General features: G+C 43.8%; 1 protein-coding gene across 13 annotated transcripts in view; it reads right to left on the reverse strand.

Moving 5' to 3' along the window:
- Positions 1-601: 601 nt before the first annotated feature.
- LOC139620643 (ERC protein 2) overlaps positions 602-19,280 on the reverse strand; it is a 151,983-nt gene continuing 133,304 nt past the window's right edge. For 5 of the 13 annotated variants that reach the window (XM_071476375.1, XM_071476377.1, XM_071476372.1 and 2 more), the window contains one exon: positions 602-2,031. The gene's annotated coding sequence lies outside the window, so the exon portion shown is untranslated. Of the gene's footprint in view, positions 2,032-12,814; positions 12,868-19,280 lie in introns of those variants that run through there. The other 8 variants (XM_071476386.1, XM_071476382.1, XM_071476379.1 and 5 more) reach the window with 4 other exon arrangements.

Raw genomic sequence — 19,280 nt, forward strand, 5'->3', positions numbered from 1 at the left:
CACATGACTGTGTGAATACCTGCGGCAGGCCTGAGGGTGGAATGCCAGTGAATCTCGCATTGAGTTCTGCTCCCAGCTAGTGGTGCTGCGGTGGATGCTGGAGAGGCTGCGACAGCATCAAAAAGAGACGCTCGCTTGAAAACATGCTCTGCCACATTTCATGATCCCCACTGGCTCCCTCACCATGCCTCAATACCACCACCACCACCCACCGCCCCCCCCCCCCCCCCCCCCCCCCCCCCCCCCCATCCTCCATCCTCCCCCTCCTCCATCCTCCCACGTTCCCTTAGGAAGAAAACTGGGCAACATCTGGCTGAGTTTATGAGAGAGGGAGAGAGAGAGAGAGAGAGAGGGAGGGAGGGAGAGAGAGACAGAGAGAGAGAGAGAGAGAGAGAATTGGTAGACCATGAAAACTTGGAAGAATTCTTTCTTGGGCAGTGCAAGAGTCTATTGTTGTAGTTGCTATTAGTGGCGGTGAAACTTTAATCTTGTGAAAATACCCATTGTTGCACTCAAATTTACCAATACCACTGACAATGTCAATGTTCACATTATTGTCTTTCTGATAAAACACATGTCGTAGTTCTTGTGAAAACAACTTTTATTCAAACAACAGAGACAAGCTGACCACTGCAAAACACTGTGGAACAAGTCGAGGGTGAATACTGTTCGCCCCAAACTTTCACAGTCATCACAATCATGAGAGCAGCACAAAACCACACACACAGACACACACACACACACACACACACACACACAAACTGTACAAAAACTGTACATATTAGGTAAGGGCCAAGTGGAAACACTGTTAAGCTGTTGAATCAAAACACAACAATACTGTACATAATCGTCATGTCAGACCCACTTCCAGTACAGTGAAAAAAGTAATGACACAGTGCTTTAAAATGCAAGTCACTTCATTATAAACAGATTAGCCACTCAGATTCACAGGACCAATAAATAGACAACAAAATAATACATCACTCATCAGCGTATTAAGTCACACACAGCTGTTACAACTTCAAAACAAAAGAAGAGTGGCACTCAAAACCGTTTCGGATGTAGAAAAGCAAACAGAACATGATATTGGTTCATTAAACAAACGCACAGCAGGCTAAAGGAACACAAGGAGAAATGTATAAACACACTGTTCTTACAGTAATCTGGCTGATTTCAGGTCAGCTGTGTTTCCTCCCCTGTTAATTAAGGTCCTGATTTTTAGAGAGGCTGTAAGCTGATCCTCGAAACCGTTTTCTTTTTTTTCTTTCTCGGGGATGGGGTGGGGTGGGGGAGGGGGGGCATCTTCAAGCCCAAATTTACTTTTTCTTGTTGATCTCTCTGCAGGAAGTGGGAGATAGTCAGACAAATGAGTGACTAGGGCGGTTTACTGGGTAGCCCAAATGATTCAGATGCAGTTCCCATTTCAGTAATTTGTCACAGCAGACAGGGATGTCTCCTTTGGCACAGTACATCAAGAAGGTCTCTTGTGGATTGTGGATTTTGAGGTCCATGTTGTGATATTTACAAAACTCTGATATTTAGCTGCAGAAGTAAGCACATTCATGCCATCATAAACCAGTCCAGAATTGGCGTGGGTCTACGGCTAGTTCCACTGGCTCAGCTTAGCCACACTAGTAGTCGAAAGTGGTTATTGTCGGTTGATGTGAAGCCAGAGCTCTGTAGCACTGTGGTACTGTAAAATGAATCCAGCTCCCAGTCTATTGGAAACAGCTAAGGAAATCAAGGCAGTGGATCGCTTGCCAATACCTCGAAGCTGTGCACTGATGACTGATGCGCTGTTGGGGGACATTTACCCACAGTGGGCTGTGGTCCTCAGTGGGCCACTGTGCATGTCAGTGAAGGTGACATTCAAATTTTGGACCGACTGACCACGGTACATTGAAATGGTGGGTCCTGGAGCGCGTGTATTTGTTCATATGTACGTCTGGTGGTGAGGATGCTGGGTAGGTGTGGGCCACTTGATTTGCAGCTGATGCTCTCAACCCTCTTGGTACGTGGCTCCACAAGCAGCTGTGGAGAGAAACATTGAGAAAAAACACTCAGTACGAGAGGTCAACCACAAAGAATGAAAAACAAATGCTCAAATCCACACAGGGATATGAAGATGCATTATCTAGCCAAGGATCTTAAGTTATTTTCAATTCCCTCAGTCATCTCCTAAAAGGTTACATCATAGAATTACACTGCCTGGTAATGGACAAAGAGAACTCAGACACTCAGGTCCAGGGTAGATATTTTGTTTTTCCTTCGCTATAGCTTGACCATTTTCTTCCTCTAACTGTCTGGAGAGTCTCCGGAGCTCCTTAAGAATGCTCTAAATGCAGTTGGCAGCAGCCCAAACATCAAGTGCTCATTAATAAAAAAAGAAAAAAAACTATTGGAATGTGTCTGTTATTCAGGCTGCACAGCAGTCAGCAACAACTCACTTCTTTCCTGAGGGTTTGGTTGTGAAAAAAAAAAAGGAACAATGATGTATGTCTGGCACGCTGGGGGCGCCTCATTGGCTGAGCAAACAGGCCCCAAAATAACTACCAATGACTGAAGACGTTATCATCAGTCACTCAGAGAGGGCATAGTGAAAGAACTTTAATTCTACTTAGGTAAAGTTGGGGAATATTCTGTGGTGCAAAGGATTTGGCCTGACCCAAAAAATGTTATGCGTAAGAGGGCAACCAGTTTTTAAATAGTAGCATCTTAGGTTAGTGAGTGTTGTGTATAAAATGAAATGTCAGATTGTAAGGAATGTGTCCAGTTCTGCAGGGCTGCTCACACTCTTCCTGTCTCACTCTGATTGGCTGCCCAGGAAAGAAGGACCATCCATTACGTCCAGGAGTAAATAAACAGGCACAGCAATTAAAGTGCCATCATTTGTTATGCAACACAGGGTGTGTGTGTGTGTGTGTACATGTAAGCCTGCTTGTGTGTAAGTGTGACCAAATGTGTGTCTGCACATGTACACGCTTGCGTGTGAATTTGTGTGTGTGCACTGGTTGCCATTCTCAGGTTTCTTCGCCGTCGTCTGCACCTAAATTAATGATTTGGGGGCCAGAGAATCAACAAATATGGCCCCCGGCAGGGCATAATGGAGAGCACGACCTGCCTGTGGATGTGTTTGAAGACCGCTCCTCTTTCTTCTCTGTCAACACCTCACTACCGCTACACAACAGACGCATTCACTACACAAACTCACGTGTGACGCCTGTGTTCGGGCTTGTTAATGAGGAAGTGTGCGTCGCTATGTGGTCATGGATGTGTGTACGCTTATCGGCCAGTGATTATTTTACATGTCAGCATGTTGTGACAAAGTGTTAAAATCATAAGGAATTTTATGTCCCTGAGTTGAAGTGCTGCATTTGTGGTCGTGATTATGCTCGATTTAGAAACATGTGACAAAGCAAAGCATATTATATCAGTCAGGAAAAGCAGAACCACGCTCTGGATAATTTAGCGAGCACAAATGGCTCTGACAGGCTGCTTAAAGCCCTTTCAGCCCAAAGGTCATTGTCCACAATTTTCTGCATCATCAGCTACTAAAGGCAAAAAAAAAAAAAAAAAAAAAAAAAAAGGAAAAAAAAGCCAGCTACATATATATACCACAGTGCACAATGGGATACTTTCCTCTACTTTTTCTAAGTGTAAACTGCAGCTGGCTGAGGTAGCGCTCGTCACTGTTTCTGTAACTGATTCAAAGAAAAAATTGAAACCAGTGGAATATGATTGAAAACAACTGCAATTAAACCAGCTGCGCTGACTGTTTGTGTCCAGACAATTCAGCAGTTTAAATGACTCTTTCCGTTGGATGTTTTACCAGTGTTGGAACAACATATGACATGAAATAAGACTTGCAGATGATTCTTTAGGCAGCGATGCACATGAGGACATTTATTAAACAGACAAAGGCGATGCGCAGCACTCTGGCTGCATGAGGACTGCAGGGGTAGGAATGTGATAAATTGCACTGTAATATCCAAACCCTGACCTGAATCTTAACAGGAACGGCTACCGATAAAACCGAAACATTAACACTTGACATTCACTCCAACGGATCAGACGCATCCCTTCCATTATCATACTGAGCCACTTCACATAAAGTAGGTTCAGTGAGAGGGGGAAAAAAAGCGTATTTGCTAATGGTACGCATTAATTTCCACATTTCTGAACCTTCTGTTCTTTGTTTTAGATTACGTTTGCGTCTCCTGTCCTTTTAAACCCAAAATTTGCTGCCACATTAATGCATTCCTTTAAATGGCAAAAAAATCATTTCCCTCTGCCATCATCTCTTTCTAACTCCAATCAGCCATTCCTATCTTCAACTCCTTGTGTAACCCTCATCCCCCTCCCCACTCCTCCACTCTGTGTGTTTGATGGTGGGATCAGACAGGGTGAACACTTTCTCATATTAATACTGCTTTGGCCTGAGTCTGGAGGCAGGAAGATGATTGACTTATCAAAATTTTCAATTGCCTGCTGCAGAAACCGGGGTCTAGGTGAAGTGAAAAGCCATTTACCATTTACCCCTGAGTTAAAGTAAACAATGTTGTTGTTACGTTTGACCAGTGTTGTGTATCTACACGCACAACATGCCTTGTTGAAGGTAAATCAATAGGTAATAGGTGTTTATTTTAATTAGTCTACCTGTATTTTTCCCAAACCTTACCTCCCCATCTCTGTTCGTCTGTCTGTCTCTGTCCTGAGGTTTGCATATCAAGCTATCTTATGTGAGTCTTGATGTGAGCGGCTGCCCCCCCTCGCCTAAACTCACCCTACCAAGAGAAGAGACATAAAACAAGCCATTCGGTGTTAGGAAGGGGCAGATTTTGGGGGTGAAATACAGGGGGAGAGAGAAGTTACAGCTAATGGCTGAGCTGACTTTCTCACTGTTGTGTTTAAATGGCTGTACATATTTCTCTGTGCTGAGATGCTTTATGAATGCAGGCCTAGTATGCGACAGAAAATATCACGTTTCAGAGAGGATGGTCTATTTAACCTCGGAAAAGAAGGTCAGGAGAGAAGCAGTTTTGACAAAATGCCTTGCAGTGAAAACAAAGACAAAACAAATCACCGCTCTTATCACATGTCTGATTTATTGAATGCAGAGGCTATGGTGTAATGGCGACTAAACACGTGCACAGCAGTGGTTAAAATATCACACAGCATCTCAACTGCAAGGAAGCAAATGTTATAAAAAAAAGCACTTAAAATTTGGTCCAGTTCCAATTCACTGATCTGAAGTCACACATTCATGAACCAAAAACTGAGATTCCATTAGATGGGTAAAAACATGTGGATGGCACACATTCCCATCCAATCACTCTGAAACCATAGCCTTTTAAAACCCTTAAAAAATATGGTCTACATCAAGCCGTCCCAGGAAGAGAGAACATCTCCTCTGCAACAATTGTTTCAAGAGCTCGCTCTTTCTTCTCTACATTTCTCCTTTTTTCCCTCTCTTTCTTTTTTTCTGCCTGACTTTTACAACTTCCTCCTGGTTGGGGCTGCAGCTCTAACCCAAACAAAACTCCATTTTTTAGTTATTGGCCCTCATGGCATGTAATGGAGAATCAAGCTAATTATCCCTACAGCTGTTTTCACTTGCTTTTTATGTAAGCAATACCTGGCTGATCCAGAGAGCAACAGTGAGGCCCTTCTTAGCGCTCCAGGCCTCCAGGCTGGCTGGAATTAGAGAGCAAAATGCCAGGTTTTCCTCCCCCCCGCTACTACCCGTGTGTACCCCTGCGCCCATCTCCCAGCACACAACTCGACCCAACCAAAACCCACCCTGACACAACCCCCCGCACACCCAAAGCTTCCATTTCCACTCCCTTATACACCTCTGAAACTCCCCCTTTGATGTCTAACAAAGCTGCTCTTCAACATCTAAGATGGATCTGTATGACAAGCGCTCATTTTCTTCCACTGATGGTCTCTGGCAATTAATGAAGGAGGTGAGTTAGGGTGTGGCTCGGATTAAATTGGAACCATCTCCTGCTGTCATAGGACTAGAAAGGGAGACAGGACAGCGAGTGCAAAAGAGAAGAGGGAGGGAGAGAAAGACAGAGGGGTAAAGGCAAAGAGCGGGGGGGGGGGGGGGGGGGTTAAAGAGTGAAAGAAAACAATCCCTCACAGGCTAATTACATAATTTCCTTCATCTGAGCAAACACATGCTGGGTGAAAGCAAGTGTGAGCAAGCCTCACAGATGCCAGGCCAAGAGGTGCTGGAGAGACCTACTAACACAGTCTACAACTGCTCTCCAGTAATGGACAGCCTTACGCCACTGAGGAACTGAGTCGGATCTCAGAGGCAACATTATCTGCACAGTTTGTAGCTTTTGAGGCATTCATATTAAAAAAAAAAAAAAACCTAAGTATTGATCTTTCCTTTCCCAGCAGTCTCAGGGTGAAGTGACTCAGTGCAGATAAACAATTGCTGGGGTAATGTTTCCCTTATAACAGCTCATTCCTCCCTGCAGCCAGAAATCTGTTCAGTACAAACACCACTAGGTGGAGTTGACTGTTGATGGAAAAAAATGTATCTCATGTATCAAACTCATTAAACTGCCATGGAGAGGCAGCGTGCATCTGTTAGCGAGCCAGACACTGTGTATGCCTCACATGTGCCCTTTCTGAGCTTTCTTCTTCTTCTTCAAACGCTGCTTCACCAGTGAACATCGACTCCTTGTGCCTCCTAAAAATTGACATCTGGTTTGAAATTGACAGAGACAGAGAGGGGGAGAAACACAGGGAGACACTGCTAGCAATTCTATTTCTAACTTCTATTATTTCAGTTAAATTATGGTCAAGTCTCTGCCAGCAACAAGAAATAAAAGAGCAATCCCTCCATGAAACTCTCTCCCTCTCCCTATCTGTCTTTTTTTTGTCTCTAATCCTGTGAGGAATGATGGAGGGCTCTCTGTGGAATGGTGGTGAGTTCCCCGAGTCCAGCCAAGGTGTGCCAATGAGCAAATGATACGGGTGGAATCTGCAGCAGCTACTCCTCATGTGAAGGCTGTTTTGACATCCTTCGCACACACAGAAACGAGCCGCCTCGCACACACTCCACATCTGCAGATGTACGCTTGAATAAAAATCAGTACGTGAGCATGAAAATTCACGCACAAAAATACGAAGGCAGAGAATGAGACTGAAAAAAAAAAAGGTGTTATTGGCAGGACATGTTTAAATATTCATCTATCACTTAAAAGCCCCAAGGTGAAGTAGAAACTATGTTGTTAAAAGTGCATAATGTTCATGCAGGTCCAAAACACAGGTTTGCGCAATAACAATAAAAGGTGCATGGAATTCTATCTATCTGCTCCTGAATTCCTCTTTCCTCCTCCTCCCCCCTCTCTCTCTTGATCTGTCTCAGCGCTCAGAAGTTCCTCTCTGACTAATCTCACTCATTTATTCCTTCAAGCTTTTTTTCTTCTTATCACGGTATTCCTTCTCCTTTCCTCTCGCTCTGTGCACAGTGAGAGTGGCAGTGTTTATGTTACTGAGAGGGATGTCGAGAGCTCTACTGTGGCCCAGCTGCACGTGTGTCAAAGTCTGGCCTGTGACTGCTGTGTATACAACCCACCACCCACCCAACAATTTTCCACAATGAAGATAGTGTGGGGACCCTGGTGAGCTTGTGTGCCATAACAACACCCTGACCTGGAGCTAAACTTGGAAGTGGAGCAGCGGTGGCCCATCAGAAACTAGGCCGAGGAGCCCTGAACGCGCCTGCATCCTGACACCAGCGCAGGCCCTACCAGACAGGGGAGACAAGTGAAACCCGAGCCCACATTAAAGCACCTCCATCAGGTAGGAGATCAGGGGAGGCCTCCATGCTCTCAGTGTCTGCGGGGGTCCGGGCCTCTGAGGCCCTATCTCACCTCCATCTGGAAAGAGAATCTGAGGGTAGTCTGATGGTCTGATAAGAGGCCATGTCGACTGACACGGTAACAGCCTCTCACCCCCATTCGGAAAAACCAGAGTGGATGCAAGCCTGGCTGTGGTGCACTCTCATGCGGGTATAGGAGGGAGGGTGGAAGCCTTGGTGTGGGGGGGTGGGGGGTGGATGGTGGCATTCACTTTGCTTTGAAGGTTTGACCCAGTACATTGAAATGCATACAAAGGCACAACATTCACATGAACAATTTTATAATGAAATTTTCTCTTGTGCTTTTTTTGCTCTTAGCGCGGTTAAACACAGGAATATATATATACACACACACACAAATGTGGGAAAAAGACATGTCTGACATGATGTCATAATTCATATTTGTGTTTAATAAGGGGAAGAAAGTTTCCGCGCAGGAGATACAGTGTGGGCTGGAGTCAAGACCTTGTTCCTGAACGTTGGAAAAGAAGGACAGAGAGCCAGTCAAATCGTGAAAGTCCTACTCTGCACAGACAGCAATGTTATGGAAACACATTTTCATTCAAGTGTTCCCTCTATTCTGCTTTTCTTTCTTCCTTTTCACATTTGCGTGTGTGTGTGCATATCATAAAAAAATACTGCTGCCACATTCATGCGGTCACCCCTCCTTTGTAATCCAGGGTGCTATTAATGCTCCACCCTCCTTCTGATGTCTTCTCAAGATGAGACCAACTCCACTGACCCATCAGCCCTCACTCTTGACCCAACGAGTCTCTTCCTCTCTCTCACTGCCCACAGACTCACCGTTTCTCCATCTGTTCTTTATTGCCCGTAATCCATTTCCCTCTCTTAACTGCTATCACACCACACAGAAGCACCTTTTTTTCTTGTTCTGTGTTTCAGTAGTATAAAAAATGTTTGAAATTTCACAGAATACGTACTATAAAAACTGCACCTCACCTTTTATAAATTCCTGTCTGGCTGACCAGGGAGTAAAATCTGTGTGTGTGTGTGTGTGCTTGGTATAAATGGGCACAGCGACAATGAAGCTGGAGTTTAGGATTTAAAATGATTGGGTTTGGTCTGCTCTGGTCATCTCAGATCTATTTAGGATCACTTGAACCAGTTAAGAAAATAAATGTGATCCTTCAGATCTCAATCTGCTCTCAAGTAAAAACAGGCTCACCTTTAAGTAGGTGTGTGTTGGTGTGAGTATCTTTGCCTGCATGTGGATCTATGTGTGTTTGCCCATGAACCTGCATCTGTGTGCACGTGTGTGCGTGCGCGTGCGTGTGTGCGCAGGACACTTGTGTCAACAAAATCTGATAATAATGTCTATTCAGTAGCTACAAGTATTTGAGGTGGGCAAGTTCAGACAGAGATTTACACAGTCAGCTAAGATTTATGTTTGGTCATCAAACATTAGAGCCCCTGCCCATCCAATGTTAACAATGTGCTCATTTATTCATCCATCCCACTTGGACGAGGGGTAACTGATTTTGTTTTGTGGTTTATCCTCTCTTTATTAGGTGTGTGCCTCTTTCGTGCACATCATGGATAGGTATTGGCAAATTTTTACGTCTCGTCATTAAACCAAATACAAAATGGGTTTAAGACAGAGTGACAAAGTCAAGAGTGATATCAAGTGCAGTGAGTGTGTTTGTGCTAGCACAGCTGCAATGTGGTGCTTAATACTAGTTAAGTCCGGTCTCAGGAAGAACCAATCATGTTATTGGCTGAGTCTGTCGGTGCTCCTTGGGTCAGTATAGCCCCAGGACATGAGACACATAGAATATACGCTGGGGATAAAGAGGGAGGCTTTCACAATGCCTGGTGGTCTGCTTGTGAGCTCTACCTCACCGTGACCTCCTCTGTATCAGTGTGTGAGAGTAAACGGTGAAGAAACATGTAAAAAAAAAAAAAAAAAAAGATGCCAAAAAGTTACTTAACGTTACCATTTTAGAGCATTGCTCTCTCAGAGGTGAGAAGGAAAAAAAGGGAGTGAGAGATTAAATGAACACATTGATGACTTCCGCCTGGTTTTAATGATGGTCCTTCAACAAATGTGAACGTCGGATCTAGTGGAGAGGTTTATTTTTGTGTGTCTGTGTTTGTGTGTGCAGTAAGTACACCAGTCTGTGGGGTCCCACTGCCAGCGGGCATGTTCCAGAGCAGTGATAGGAGCGGGAAGGGGGATAATCAGAGAAGAGGTGAGGGCAAATGTTTTCTGGGGGAAATACCCACTATTTCAGCCTCAGGGTAGAGAGGTAAGGTGTGTGTGTGTGGGGCCGTGTGGGTGAGACAGAGCGAGGGAGAGAAAGATGGGGTAAAAGGCAGACTTGAAAGGAGAGGGAGGCCAGAAACACACAGAGTTGATTGAGAGTGTGATTCCTGAGAATTATCTGAACCATAAAAGGCCTCTGGAGCACTGCAAACCCCTAAACATATACATTTTTCTCTCTGACTAAAACCACTCACTCCTCGTGCAGCCATCTTGAACCTTTAACAACCTTTTGGAGTGCTCTGTATGACACTCTGGAAGGCCCTGCCAGTAAAACTCAAAGGGAGATAGTGCAGATCATAAATAAGCATCGTAGAAAGCGACAGAAGTCTGGCTCTGTGTGCAGATAGAGAGTAAATAATCCTCATTAGTTTTGACAAAGCTACTCATAGTTTTATGATATTTACTGCCGAAACATACCATACCCATTAAACAAGCACTGATAGAGTCATCCACACTGACAGTGCTAAGGCTAGCGCTTAACATTTAGTTTTGCTGAGGGATTAACGCAACAGGTCATGATGTGTCGACTAGGCAAATTCCCTCCGTCACGATAGCCGAGAATAGAGAGGAGCTGGAGCTGTAATGTATGTAAACCTGTCCTCACTCTGTTTGTGAAAGTCTGTGATGTGGAATATTGATGTGCTGGTTAAATTAAGGATCACTTTTCACCTCTGGTTCATTTAACTCAGAAAACTGAAACTCAAGACATTCTGTTCCAAACATCTTCTTGATATCAAGGCAGAAAAAATTGATGGTTTAGTTTGCACTAAAATAACCTGTGAAAATGTGATTCAGTGAAGTGTGTTAAGACTTCAAGTAACTCATAAAATCCACAGTATGAAATATTGGGGTGGGTGTGTTTCTGGAGGTTTGTGTGTTAGCGTGGTCCATTTTGTCTGGGTGGTGCTGGGAATAGTATCGGCTTAAGGCTGAAAGAATTCAGGCCTCCCAAGCAAGGTCATGTGCTGATGTTTAGTAGGAGCTTTCTCAGGTCACAGACTGTGACTTTCAACCATCACTCACATTACCCCACATCTTTGAGTAGTTCTGTTCAACTGGCATACCCCACATCTCTCGTCCAGTTTGCTGTAATGACAGGTGACAGCCGTCTCAGTGCACTTACCTAGCTGAGGAGAATACAACCCAAATAGTTCCTAGACATGAAATGCCCATTGCGTAGTAGATTTGGTATCCTATGAGAACTTTAGGTAGTCCCTTATAATAATAATTCTATACTTACAAATTGAATAAAATTTCCCTTACCACATATACACTTCAGGTTAAAAACATTGGTTGATAAGTGATGTAAACGATTAACTAATATTGTTAATTGTATTGTATTGTTAAAATGGCTGAGCAGTGAATTCAAATGTTAAAGTGTTGTAAAATGTTCACATTTGATCCAAGTCTGTCTTAAAGCGGTACCCACATGAACATTGTTTGCGTGCTATAATTATCCCTCCTGTTCATACCTTCTCAAGAGATCTTCTTCTAATGAGATTTCAATAGAAGTGATTGGGGACACAATCCACATTTCTCTTTTTGTGTTGTGAGTTACACAAATCAAGTGGGTATGTTCAAAGTTTTCAGTACAAAATCCTGTCTCTGTTTTTCTGGAAAGTGTTCCCTTGCTGAGCTAAACACTCTAGTTCAAACTGCTGAAGCCTCATTTTAGCTTAAGCTGAACTTTGCAATGGATTTTGTCTTCTACCACTTTCACTTGAAGCACATTAGGAGGAATTATTACAGCAAGCAAAGCCTGTCTCAGTCTTCATACGGGCACCTGACTATTCTTATAGACTGACTTGAACTAGAATTACCACCTTGTGGTTATATGCCTCCACCAACCAGAGAAGGAAATATGGTTACAATCTTCCCGTCTATTCCTAAGTTACAGCATTGAATAACGGTGAAAAGTGTTTTTGCAGAACACATTATGATGTCACAGTGAAGTTGAACTAATTTATTCGATTAGACATTTGTGTTAAATTGTGTCATAATTAGCATGTCAATTCTTGAGTTATGGCCAAAAATGTGTTTTGTGAGGTCATATAGACCTTGACCTTTGACCTCTGACTTAGTCCAAGTGAACATTTGTACCAAATTTGAGGAAATTCCCTCAAAATGTTTCTAAGATATTGAGTACACGAGAATGGGATGCACATATGGACGGGCCATGGGTGTCGCTGGTGCGGAGGCATAAGAATTGTGAACCTATCCTTCAAAAAAGTGTATTTTGTGTGAAATGCAATGGCTACAGAGAATGATGTTTCTGTGGCTGCACAAACCAGCTGAGTAATAAAAGTGTCCAGCAGTGGTTAAACAAAAAGGGATTGCTCCCTGAGGTGCCCTGGCCATGGCACAACCACCATGGTAAAAAGCTCCACACCACATTTCTGATCTCTACTTTCAATCTGAGACTAATTCTGCAATAGCAAAAAAAAATTCAGCCCCACCATTGCTTCTCCTTGTCCCTTTGGCTTTGCTCCCACTGTTGTTGTCCCTCTGGGTCTGCAGAATGGAACACTTAAAATAGTACAGCTCACCACAATAAATTAGCATCAGCCCCTGTAACTGCCAGTACACATGTGTGTAGTGTTTGTGTTACATGGATAGCGTTTCACAGGGATAATTACATTGTGTCTCTCCCCACCTGGACTCTGACACATGTTCAACAGCTCAGACAGCCACGCCCAACCACCTGTAAGAAATAACACACTAACGTCAGAGTGCCAGAGAGAGAGAGAGAGGGAGGGGGAGTTGTAAAGAGACAGTCTGAGGTGCTATGTGTCATTTCGCACATCCACGACCCCTTTCAGTCACACTCATGTGCACTGACACAATCCTGAACAGACACCTACATGCGGCAATGACAGAAATGTCATGTGCATCATTGTATCGGGTTCAATTTCTCCTCCTAGTAATGTGGAAATAGTGATGAAAGAGAATAAGCTACACCGCTGTCCTATTCAATTCCACACCTACCTCTACACATCTGGTCTTTAGTAACGGCATTGGTAACCTTGGCTCTGACTGCAGGACTTAGTGGCATTTGACTCCAGCTACGACTGAATGCAACGACTACTGCAGTAAATATTACAGAAAATCCCCTCCAATTTAAGATTTATGTACACTTACAAGCACACTCATAGCATATGTATGTAAGGAAGCACGAAATGACAAAGACAGACAAGACGTGGAGAATGAGAGAGAGAACAAGAGACAGAAACAAGGAGTGATGTTTAAAAAAAGGGGGGTAATAACAGTGGTTAAGGTCTACTCTTTCATTGAGTAAATCTGGCCGGGGCTATTTCACACTGTAGGAATCTCCTGTCGACTAGATCAAAGGCTCGCCCAGAGACAGGGCTCGCACAGAGCACAAGGAACAGGTGACAAAAGACTCCTGACACACACGGAGGCATTTACACATGCATACACAAAACCTCCACCACCGACACCACACACAGACACGCATATTTGAATGAACACACAGTGAGATGAGTAAAGCAGGGAGTGACAGCTCCTTTTGTGTCTAGAGGAGCCTGTGGTGGAAGTCTTTCTGAGGAACCAGAGGAAAACCATACATCTTTCATCTGAGCTTCGAAAACCACTTAAAGAGAGTCAATACAGGCTGCACACACACACAAATGCACACACTAAGTATGCAGCGGGCATGACAAAGTACATTCAGACTTTACAAGTATGAGTGTGACATGTACCATATGAGTAGGACATTGATGAGACTAACACATGTACAGTGGACATCTACCTATGAATGGTATAGGAAGCATGTGGGACTTGAGTGCAGCCTTATGATGGATAGATCTAATATAGAGTCGGCCATATCCAGAGGGGGTGAACATAAGGCTATGTCATCACTGGCCCATCTCTCTCCATACCTTCCATCACTTTTCACTCCCTCCTATAAACAGCAGGATGGGGGTTACTGTAACTCCCACACACAAGGACACACAAACTCACACACACACACAAGGACACATGCACTTTCATAAAATCACATGGGGATTCAGGCATACGTGCACACAAGGCCTACACATTTAATTGCAGTAGAGCCCAGACATGCACACAAACGTATGCATGCATATACACAATAACATTTTCACAAAGAGAAATTAATCCCGGGTGGTCTCAGACGCAGCAATGTTTCCACTTGACAAAGCTCTGGTTTTGGAATCACGCGATTCCCCCTACATACTGGGTTCAAACTGCATTCACACACACATACACACACACGACTGCAGAGTGATTTCCGTGGAATAAAATAAAAGGGAAATAAATGTGTACAGTAGAGCATGGAGACAGAATACATGACTGCAGGGCTTCTGGTATACACCCAACATTACACACCCCACCCTCTCTCTCTGCAGCTCGGTCCCAGCCCGTATCAAGCTAAGATGCTGTGTGTTTAACATGGGAAGGTCCCACCTTAAACATGGCCATTATGGCCAATAGCTTTTGCTGTTTTCATAGAATATGAGAAGATTACATAGCACTATGATGGGCCAATTACGTCCTTCACTAAAACACACCTCTGTACCAACAACTCTCTAATGATGATGGCTTAAACGTTTTCACCAATAGTGCTCTTTCAGCTGCCCAGGCAGTCACACACACAAACATACTCTGCTGTTATAGTTAAATACACACACATAAGTACACACACACACACACACACACACACACATACACACACAGATGCTGACTGAGTCAAATTGAATCCTTGTGTTAAGTGTATAGAGCATCCCTCCACACCACAAAGGGCTGTCTGTTTTTGTGTGTGTGAGAGTGTGTGTATATGTATGTCATCCCCACGGGCCAACTTCTGCAATCAGGTCAAGGATTGCTTAGTACTGGAAGTGAGGAAGAAAGAGACGAAGACTGAGGCAGAGGAGAAGGGCCAGCCTCCCTCTCTCATCTTCTCAACATCCTTTCTCCATCCCCCTCTCCACTCAAACCTGTGTCACCTCTGACCCAGGTCCAATTCACTACTGTCATTATGCAATTAACACCAATTAAGTCATTTGGCTGTAAGAATGTGTGTGTGTGTGTGTGTGTGTGTGTGTGTGTGTGTGTGTGTGTGTGTGTGTGTGTGTTTCTGCATGTATGTACGTGCATGCTCATGTGTGTGTTAAGTATGTGGATGTGTGTATGTGGGCATGATAGGGCAATTACAGCAACACAAGGGAGCCTTTTGGAAGCAGAGAGCACTGCAATCAACCAATCAACCTTCAGATGGTTTTGACATGAAAAGAGAGCGTGACCCCTGCTAACCCTGGGGGTCAGCTCCAATTTACTCTGTTTACCCACTCAGGAATGGCTCTCTGTGTGTAAAGAAGGAGACACACACAGAGAGGGAGGGAGAGGGAATGATGAAGAGGGATGGAAATGTCTAAGGTATTGAGTGGGACCGAAATAGAAAAGGGGACAAGGGAAGGAAGGGAGGGAGTAGCAGACTGATGAGAAGCCTTGGGCTTGTTGGGCAGGTGAATTGCAGTGTGTGGGAGGGTGGGCGAGGTGGGTGGGTGAGGGTGGTTGAGTGGAGAGAAGGGAATGTGGGGAGAGGCCTTCAGGTTGTGTTTGCAAAGCTAAAAGGCCAGCAGTTGGAGCCCATTTGCTAACAATTTCCCCTTGGAGAGTGGCTTTACACACACACACACACACACACACACACACACACACACACACACACACACACACACTGGACACACACTTTCCCTGTGTACGGTGCACAGATGAGGAATGACAACTTTACACTTGGCTGGAGCTGTGAGATGCTTCATCAAGATAATAGGGCTGTTTCTGTTAAACAAAATGTAAAAAATTACTAATACAACAGCAAGGGATTATTAGATTACGCCGGCTTCTGTCAGTTGTTTGGATCTACCCTGTTTATATGACCATACTTTTGCATGTTTTGCATGCTTTATCCCATTAAATACAAAGTCTATATACAAATACAAATCATGTTTACAATACTGCTGACCGTTTTCCAAAGCATACCCATGTGATGTGAACACTGTATGAAAATTCTTGACAACATCTGTCTCTCTCTACAGAAGGGTGACACATTAAAAAAATTAATAAATGAGTGGAGAAACATAACGAATGCAGATACTTCCACACGGGTGCATTGTGCAAGATACTATAGGAGTTTTTGGACTGACAACGCTCTCAACCACCAACACCAATGAGGAAATATATTTTGAAAAAGTCGAAGGAGCAATTAAACTATTCTGGCAACACCACCTCGGACACTTTATTTGCTTTATCCGTTAATTTGTCATCCGTGTGTGTTGTGTGTGTGTGTGTGTGTGTGTGTGTGTGTGTACACAGATATACAGATTTGTCTGTTTCCAAAACAGTCCCAACAATAATGCAACTTTGAAAAACAAAGATGTAATAGATCCCCCATCTAAAAGAAGTTAGAAGTACTTTAAATTCAAATGAATGGCGACAAGTGCTGGAGGACTGGACAGCAGCAAATTTTATCTTATGGTATTTTTGGCAGAATAGCTGGCACAGATGTAAAAATAAGTCTCAAGAATATAACATGCAAAACCACTGAGATGGTTCTGGACCAGCTGAATCTCTGAAATCCACAGACAAAGAAAGCTTTTGTTTCTCCTCAGCCTCAAATTTCAAACTAGTTAACCTGTATTGTTTTCACAATTGAAAATGTCACTGTTTGTGTAGCCGCCTGCACAGAACTAACCAACCTACTGATCAATAACCCAGAGCTGAAGTCTGGTGCCAGGGCAGGGCTGCAGAGCAGCGAGTAAAATACAACAGGACCAGTCAGCCCCTCATCACACCAAAGAACCTCCTGGCTACAGAACAAGGGACGGCAGAAAAACCAGAAACAGACAGAGAAACTTAAAGAGAAATGAAAAGAGAAGTAAACACAGATGCTGAGTGTTTCCAGCGCTCCTGGTCAATAATATCACATATCTGACGAAAGGGACGCAGGTTATTCTATATCTATTGTGTGTGTGTATCAGAGCAAAACTGTCCTGCTCCAGGGGACCTTAGATGTGGACTGTAATCAGGACCACATGACTCTGCCACAGGAAGTCCTCCAGCGAAGGACAGGAAGCAGGAACACAAGGACCACATCATTAGTCTCGCTAGTCCCAAACCCTACAGCCAATGGCAGCCGTAGACACGGTGGGAGTGGGTGTGGCTGGTGGTGCATCCACAAGTGTGCATGTGTACTATACATTTGTATTTATGTGTGTGGAGCCTGCAGGTTGCTATTAATGACTATTTGTTTATTGAAAGTAATGAGTCCAGGTTGCATGTGTTTAGCAGAGTCAGAGCAGAACTCTGGATTGGGCCTACCGCCAGAATACTGGAGCTAAATAAGTACAACACACACACACACACACACACACACACACACACACACACACACACACACACACACACACACACAGACAGTACAGACAAATGAGAAACAAATGGTTCCATTGTATGGTATATACCTTGTCTCCCCTTTTCTCTGTCTTATGATGGCGCAGTGAGAGTGCAGTTTTGAAAGTGGTGCGGTCCAAATATCCTTCACATCACATGCACACACACACACACACACACACACACACACACACACACACACACACACACACACACCTCCTCAAAACTTCCCCCAACAGTCCTCCTACCACATTCTCACCGCCCCTTCCTTTTCTGTTCTGCAACCCATCAAGACTAAAGAGGCTAATTTCTGTCGATGGCTTACAGGTGGCCAGTGCAAGGTGAACCACATCCACTCTGCTGGCCGACACACAGACACGTACACACACACACGCACCAACACTTTGAAAAAATTCATGCCTCTAAAAACCAACCCTTTTATAAACCCAATGCCAAACATCAAAGAGAGAAACACACCTTAACACACCTCAAAGGCACCAGAGACACACAGTAATGCATGTATGCAAACACACACACATACACACACACACACACACACACACACACACACACACTCCCACACACACATAAGAACATACAAACGTAAACATATGCACACTCGTAAACCTTAAAGCATGAAGGATTTTTAACAAATGGTTTGAGGGTCAGTGCTAGGCCTGGGACTATCTCATGTTTCAAGCCTTCCAGTGCTTTCATAAAAATCTTGTAACTTTTAGAAATCTTTATGTTCCAGTCTTTAAAGACCATTGCGCAGTTGCAAAGAGCATCAATCTGAAAATAAGTCTATGAATCTTATCTTTTATCTTGGAAGGTTGCCCTTTGGAAATAGAAATTCTTCAGCTGACAGCAACAATCTACCGAGTGTGAGGCGACTGTTACAAATGACAGCAATATTATGTGGAATGAGGTTCGTTCCAGCTCTAAGCTTTCTGTAATTCACTTCCCACAATTTGCCCATTAACTCTGAAATTTCATCATTCCTCCAACTTAGCACATGTCACCTTCAATATATAGCTGTGTGCTGGATCAGCCAGACTATATCATGACACAGAGACAGGCACTAACACACACAACTAGACACAATCCTTAAAGTATTTGAGAATATTTTCTGAAAACTCATACATTTATTAGAGTGGAAAATATTTCAATTGAGACAGATCAGCCTCTGAGTTTGAAGACAGCTGAAATGATGCAAAATTTTGTCAAATTTTGTTTTTGATCATTCACTCTCACTCAGGCAAATCCGCGAATATCCATCAGTCTCTCTCAGTCATCTCATTAAGGTTGCGCTGCCAAATTATAAGACTGAGAGGCTGAAAGATTGAGTTCAAACTCCTTCAGTGGTTCCAACCAGCAGAGGTGTATGTGTGCTGTGAGTGCATGATGTGTGTGTGTGTGTACATCTGCACATGTAGATTGGATTGCAGCTCTTTGAAGCCATGCCCTTGCCTTCATTAAACACAGTCCTGGAGCCTGGAACAGCTTTCTGAGAATGTGTCGATAGCTCAAACAGACACTCACACACACACACACACGCACAAACATGCACATACTGCAGTGCCAGTAAAAATGACCGATGCTCTTTGAAGCCTGTGTCACTGTGCAAAGTGATAAGATGAAAGCTGATCATCCCCCTCAAAGAATCTTGCAAAGCCTCAAGTG

The sequence above is a fragment of the Trachinotus anak genome, unplaced genomic scaffold (assembly GCF_046630095.1).
Source record: "Trachinotus anak isolate AG129_WGS33_773 ecotype Australia unplaced genomic scaffold, CSIRO_AGI_Tana_v1 ptg000004l, whole genome shotgun sequence".
NCBI classification, from domain to species: Eukaryota; Metazoa; Chordata; class Actinopteri; order Carangiformes; family Carangidae; genus Trachinotus; species Trachinotus anak.